This window comes from Arachis ipaensis, chromosome B5 (assembly GCF_059453495.1).
Source record: "Arachis ipaensis isolate K30076 ecotype BB chromosome B5, ASM5945349v1, whole genome shotgun sequence".
In the NCBI taxonomy this organism is placed as follows: Eukaryota; Viridiplantae; Streptophyta; class Magnoliopsida; order Fabales; family Fabaceae; genus Arachis; species Arachis ipaensis.
Window position 1 is genome coordinate 51,971,702 of NC_142440.1, and position 6,299 is coordinate 51,978,000.

A 6,299-nucleotide genomic window follows, 5' to 3' on the forward strand; every position below is an offset into this window, starting at 1 on the left:
TTGCTGGTTAGTTGTGTGAAGTTGTGAAGTTATGTTTGGACCATGGTATTGTGCACCAGTTATTGGCGCCATTGCCAGGGAGAGAACGAACAACAAATTTTACAACCTCAGAGTAGCAATTTCGCATACCAAGTTTTTGGCGCCGTTGTCGGGGATTGTTCAAGTTTGGACAACTGACGGTTCATCTTGTTGCTCAGATTAGGTAACTTTATTTTAATTTTAAGTTTTTGTTTTTATTTTTATTTTCGAAAAAATTGTTAAAAACTTTTCAAAAATAATTTAATTTAAGTTCTTCAGAATTTTTAAGAATGAATTCTAGAGTTTCATGAAGCATGTTGAAGCCTGGCTGGCTGTAAAGCCATGTCTAATTCTTGGACTGAGGCTTCCACTTATAAGTATATGAAGTTGGATGAAGTATCAGCTGTTGTATGCTTGATAGGTATCTGCTGAAGCTTGGCTGGCCATTGGCCATGTCTAGTATTTTGGACCGGAGCTTTCACTGAAAGCTTGGCTGGCTAGTGAGCCATGATTAATTCCTGGAATGAAGCTATAGACTAAGAGTGCAAGATTCCTGGAATTCATATTAAAAATTTTGGAATCCTTATTTTTCTTTTTCAAATAATTTTCGAAAAATACCAAAAAAATTAATAAAATCATAAAATCAAAAAATAATTTTGTGTTTCTTGTTTGAGTCTTGAGTCAGATTTTAAGTTTGGTGTCAGTTGCATATTCATCTTGCATTTTTTGAAAAAAAAATCATGCATTCATAGTGTTGTTCATGATCTTCAAGTTGTTCTTGGTAAGTCTTCTTGTTTGATCTTGATGTTTTCTTGTTTTCTGTCTTTTCTTGTTTTACATGTGCATTTTTGCATTCATAGTGTCTGAACATGAAAGATTTCTAAGTTTGGTGTCTTGCATGTTTTCTTTGCATTGAAAATCTTTCAAAAAAAAATATATGTTCTTGATGTTCATCATGATCTTCAAAGTGTTCTTGGTGTTCATCCTGACATTCATAGTGTTCTTGCATGCATTCATTGTTTTGATCTAAAAATTCTCATGCATTGAGTCTTTTTCATGTTTTTCTCTTTCATCATTAAAAATTCAAAAATAAAAAAAATATCTTTTCTTTTTTCTCTCATAAATTTCGAAAATTTGAGTTGACTTTTTCAAAACTTTTTAAAATTTTAGTTGTTTCTTATGAGTCAAATCAAATTTTCAATTTAAAAATCTTATCTTTTTCAAAATCTTTTTCAAAAATCATATCTTTTTCATTTTTCTTATTTATTTTCGAAAATTTTAAAAATATTTTTCAAAAATCTTTTTCTTAATTTTATCATATTTTCGAAAATATCATCAACAATTAATGTTTTGATTAAAAAACTTCAAGTTTGTTACTTACTTGTTAAGAAAGATTCAAACTTTAAGTTCTAGAATCATATATTGTGATTTCTTGTGAATCAAGTCATTAATTGTGATTTTAAAAATCAAATCTTTTTCAAAACTAATTTCAATCATATCTTTTCAAATATATCTTTTTATCTTATCCTTTTCAAAATCATATCTTTTTAATCATACCTTTGCACATCATATCTTTTTCAAATATCTTTTCTAACTTCTTATCTTCTTATCTTTTAAAAAATTGATTTTCAAAATTTGTTTCAACTAACTAATTAACTTTTTGTTTGTTTCTTATCTTTTTCAAAACTACCTAACTAACTACCCCTCTCTAATTTTCGAAAATACCTCCCTCTTTTTCAAAAATTATTTTTAATTTTAATTTTATCTTAATTTTCGAAAATCATTAACTCTTTTTCAAAATTTACTTTTCGAAATTCCCTCTCTCCCATCTCCTTCTATTTATTTATTACTTACTAACACTTCTCTTCATCTCATATCTCTGCTCTCCTCACCCTTGTGTTTGGATTCTCCTCCCTTCTCTTTCCTTACATTACATTCTTTTCTTCTTCTACTCACACAAAGGAATCTCTATACTGTGACATAGAGGATTCCATATTTTCTTTGTTATTCCCTTCTTTGTCATATGAGCAAGAGCAAGGACAAGAACATTCTTGTTGAAGCAGATCCTGAACCTGAAAGGACTCTGAAAAGAAAACTAAGAGAAGCTAAAATACAACAATCCAGAGACAACCTTACAGGAATTTTCGAACAGGAAGAGGAGATGGCAGCCAAAAATAATAATAATGCAAGGAGGATGCTTGGTGACTTTACTGCACCTAATTCTAATTTACATGGAAGAAGCATTTCCATCCCTGCCATTGGAGCAAACAACTTTGAGCTGAAACCTCAATTAGTTTCTCTGATGCAACAAAACTGCAAGTTTTATGGACTTCCATCTGAAGATCCTTTTTAGTTCTTAACTGAATTCTTGCAGATCTGTGATACTGTTAAGACTAATGGAGTAGATCCTGAAGTCTACAGGGTCATGCTTTTCCTGTTTGCTGTAAGAGACAGAGCTAGAGTGTGGTTGGACTCTCAACCCAAAAATAGCCTGAACTCTTGGGATAAGCTGGTCACGGCTTTCTTAGCCAAGTTCTTTCCTCCTCAAAAGCTAAGTAAGCTTAGAGTGGATGTTCAAACCTTCAGACAGAAGGAAGGTGAATCCCTCTATGAAGCTTGGGAGAGATACAAGGAACTGACCAAAAAGTGTCCTTCTGACATGCTTTCAGAATGGACCATCCTGGATATATTCTATGATGGTCTGTCCGAACTAGCTAAGATGTCATTGGATACTTCTACAGGTGGATCCATTCACCTAAAGAAAATGCCTGCAGAAGCTCAAGAACTCATTGATATGGTTGCTAATAACCAGTTCATGTACACTTCTGAGAGGAATCCTGTGAGTAATTGATGCCAGGGCATCTTGGCCAGTTTCACTGACCTTTTCTTTACTGTTTTTAGGTTAGTTCCATGCATTTCTTTAGGAAATAAGCTAGTTTTGGGTAAATATTCACTTATGCCTTGACTCTAGCATACATTGTGCATTTTACATGATTTCATGAGGATTTTGCATAAGTTTAGTGACAAATATTATGTTGCATTACTCATGACTTGGACTAGAACTTTGATGCACTTTGTTGCTTGATTTTAGGACCAAAAAGAAGCAAGAAAAGGGGAGGTAACTTGCAAAGATTAATGAGAAAAGTGATTGCCAATAAAAGCCATCAATGCCCACGTTAGAGAGTCACGTTAACCAAGTTAACGTGAACTCTAACGTGGAGAAAAGAAGTTGAGCCAACGTTAGTGACACTCAACATTGTCACTAACGTTGGCAATTACTCATAAGTGGCCACGTTAGAAGCCACGTTAACCTAGTTAACGTGGCCTCTAACGTTAAGGGGGAGGGAGAGAAGCCAACGTTAGTGACACTCAACATTGTCACTAACGTTGGCCTATGGTGCTAAGTACCACATTAACTCCCACGTTAACTTGGTTAACGTGGGAACTAACGTAGAAGATGAAGAGTTGTCGACAATGTTAGTGACACTCAACATTGTCACTAACGTTGGGATGGCTAAAAGATGGCCACGTTAGAAGCCACGTTAACCTAGTTAACGTGGACTCTAACGTGAGACCTAGGGGCACATTGGAATGTTAGTGACAATGTTGAATGTCACTAACGTTCTCGAAGGATAGCAAAGGCCACGTTAGAAGCTACGTTAACCTAGTTAACGTGAGCTTTAACGTGAAGCAAGAAGGGGCACACTGGAACTTTAGTGACAATGTTGAGTGTCACTAATGTTCTCGAAGGTTGACAAGGCAACGTTAAAAGCCACGTTAACCTAGTTAACGTGGGTTTTAACGTGAGGCAAAAGGGGTGCATTGGAACATTAGTGACAATGTTAAGTGTCACTAACGTTCACGAACTTGGACTTTCACTGAATGATTAACACTCCTTACGCCCTGAGCTTAAGTCTTTGCCCACTCCGTACTTTCTCTCTGCAAGTAAAGCCAAGCCCAAATAAAGAAAGGAACTGCTTCAAACTCAAGATCCAAAGGCCCAAGACTTGAAGAGTGAACTAGAAGCTGAGAAGAGTAGTATATAGGAGTAGCTTTAAATTGTAAAGGAGTTCTGGAGGCTGAAGAACCACTCTCTGTATTTTACTTTCTTTGCAATTTCTAGTTTTATGATGTATTCTCCATCTTTGTTTTCATCTTCAAGAGCTATGAACAACTAAACCCCTTTCATTGGGTTAGGGAGCTCTGTTGTAATTTGATGGATCAATACTAATTTTCATTGTTCTTCTTCTATCTTTCCTCTTGATTTTACTTGAAAGCTTTCGGTCTTCATCCAATTGAGTAGTTATCTTGAAAGAGGAATGAAGAGATCAAGCTAGAAATGCTTTCTCATGCTGGACCAAATTGGGTTTGGATGGGTATGTGACTGTAACCCTCTCAATACTTGGTTTGGGAAATGCATGTGGTATAATCAGTGACCATACTTCATCTCTTCTCATGAGCAATTGACCAAGGAATTGGCTATTGATCAAGATTTAAGAGATTGAATTGCAAGAAATTGCAATTCAATCACTTAAGATTGCCAAGGAGATCAATGAGTGCATTGATTGAGGAAGAGATGAAAATGAACTTGATCCGGAGAATTGCAACATCTCCTAAGCCCAATGAACTCCCCATCTCTAATCTTACCCATTCTCTTTAATTTCTGCCATTTACTTTTATGAGCAAATCCCCCATTCCCATTTACAATTCTGCAATTTATTTTCAGTCATTTACTTCCAGTCCTTTAATTCTAGCATTTACTTTTCTGTTATTTACATTCCCGCCATTTTATTTTCTGCAACTCTCAACCCAAATTCTGGATTCGCTCAACTAGAACATTCTTCTAATTAAAGTTTTTTGATCAATCAATCCCTGTGGGATTCGACCTCACTCTATTGTGAGTTTTTACTTGACGACAACTTCGGTACACTTGCCGAAGGGAGATTTGTTGAGAGACAAGTTTTCCGTGCATTAAGTTTATGGCGCCGTTGCCGGGGATTGATTGTGCATCAACAATGATTAGATTGGAAGATCACTAGATTGAGCATTTTATTTTGTGAATTTCATTTTTCTGTTTGAGTGATTTACTTTTTGTTTTAGTTAAACTTCTTCCTTTCTCCATCTACTCTTTTGTTTTTCTTTGTTATTTTCAATTCCGTTTGCTAACCCACTAACTGTTTGATATATTGCATCACCCACAACTAACATCAATTCTAACACAAATACTGTCTGCACCTATATTCTCTGCTTGTACTTGTTGGTTGTATGACAGGGAGAAGAAGCGGGGCTTCAACTTCCTTTGATTCTGAACCAGAGAGAACCTTCCTTAGACTAATGAGGGAGGCAAAAGAAAAACGAGTAGTTGGTGCTGAAGAAGAGGAGGAACAGTTTGAGGAATACTTTGAACCAAACATGGAAGAAAACATGGAAAATCATCATGAAGAAGAGATTCACAACCATAGCAGAGGAGGTGGAGCAAATCATGCTGGGGAGGATAGAAGAGTTTTGGGCTCTTACATTAATCCAAACCCAGGCAATTGTGGAAGTAGCATCCAAAAGCCAACAATCCATGCCAACAACTTTGAACTTAAACCACAGCTCATCACCCTTGTTCAGAACAACTGTTCGTTTGGAGGAGGTGTTCAAGAAGATCCCAACCAACATTTGACCACCTTCCTGAGAATATGTGACACAGTGAAATCTAATGGTGTTCATCCTGACGCCTATAGATTGCTCTTATTTCCCTTCTCACTCAGAGACAAGGCAGCCAAGTGGCTGGAATCCTTCCCAAGGGAGAGCTTGACAACTTGGGAGGATGTGGTGAACAAATTCTTAGCAAGATTCTACCCTCCTCAACGAATCAATAGGCTGAGAGATGAGGTTCAAACCTTCAGGCAACAGGATGGTGAGACTCTGTATGAAGCATGAGAGAGGTTCAAAGACTTAACAAGGAGGTGCCCACCTGACATGTTCAACGAATGGGTCCAGCTGCACATTTTCTATGAAGGGCTCTCTTATGAGTCAAAGAAGGCAGTAGACCATTCATCTGGAGGGTCCTTGAACAAGAAGACCATTGAGGAAGCCATAGATGTTATTGAAATAGTAGCAGAAAATGACTACTTCTATGCTTCCGAAAGAGGAAACACAAGAGGAGTGATGGAGCTAAACAATGTGGATGCTCTGTTGGCCCAAAACAAGCTCATTACCCAGCAGCTGGCTAACCTCACCAAGAAGATGGAGATGAACCAAGTAGCAGCAATCTCCACTTCATCAACAACACA

The 6,299-nt window shown here is 36.6% G+C and overlaps 2 non-coding genes across 2 annotated transcripts; both read right to left on the reverse strand.

The window, feature by feature from the left end:
* Positions 1 to 2,575: 2,575 nt before the first annotated feature.
* Positions 2,576 to 2,683, reverse strand: LOC148564174 (small nucleolar RNA R71). Its single transcript, XR_015885231.1, has one exon. It is a non-coding gene; the product is annotated as a small nucleolar RNA R71 (small nucleolar RNA).
* A 3,200-nt stretch (positions 2,684 to 5,883) lies between these two features.
* LOC148564175 (small nucleolar RNA R71) lies at positions 5,884 to 5,987 on the reverse strand. The gene has a single exon (XR_015884435.1). It is a non-coding gene; the product is annotated as a small nucleolar RNA R71 (small nucleolar RNA).
* Positions 5,988 to 6,299: the final 312 nt, after the last annotated feature.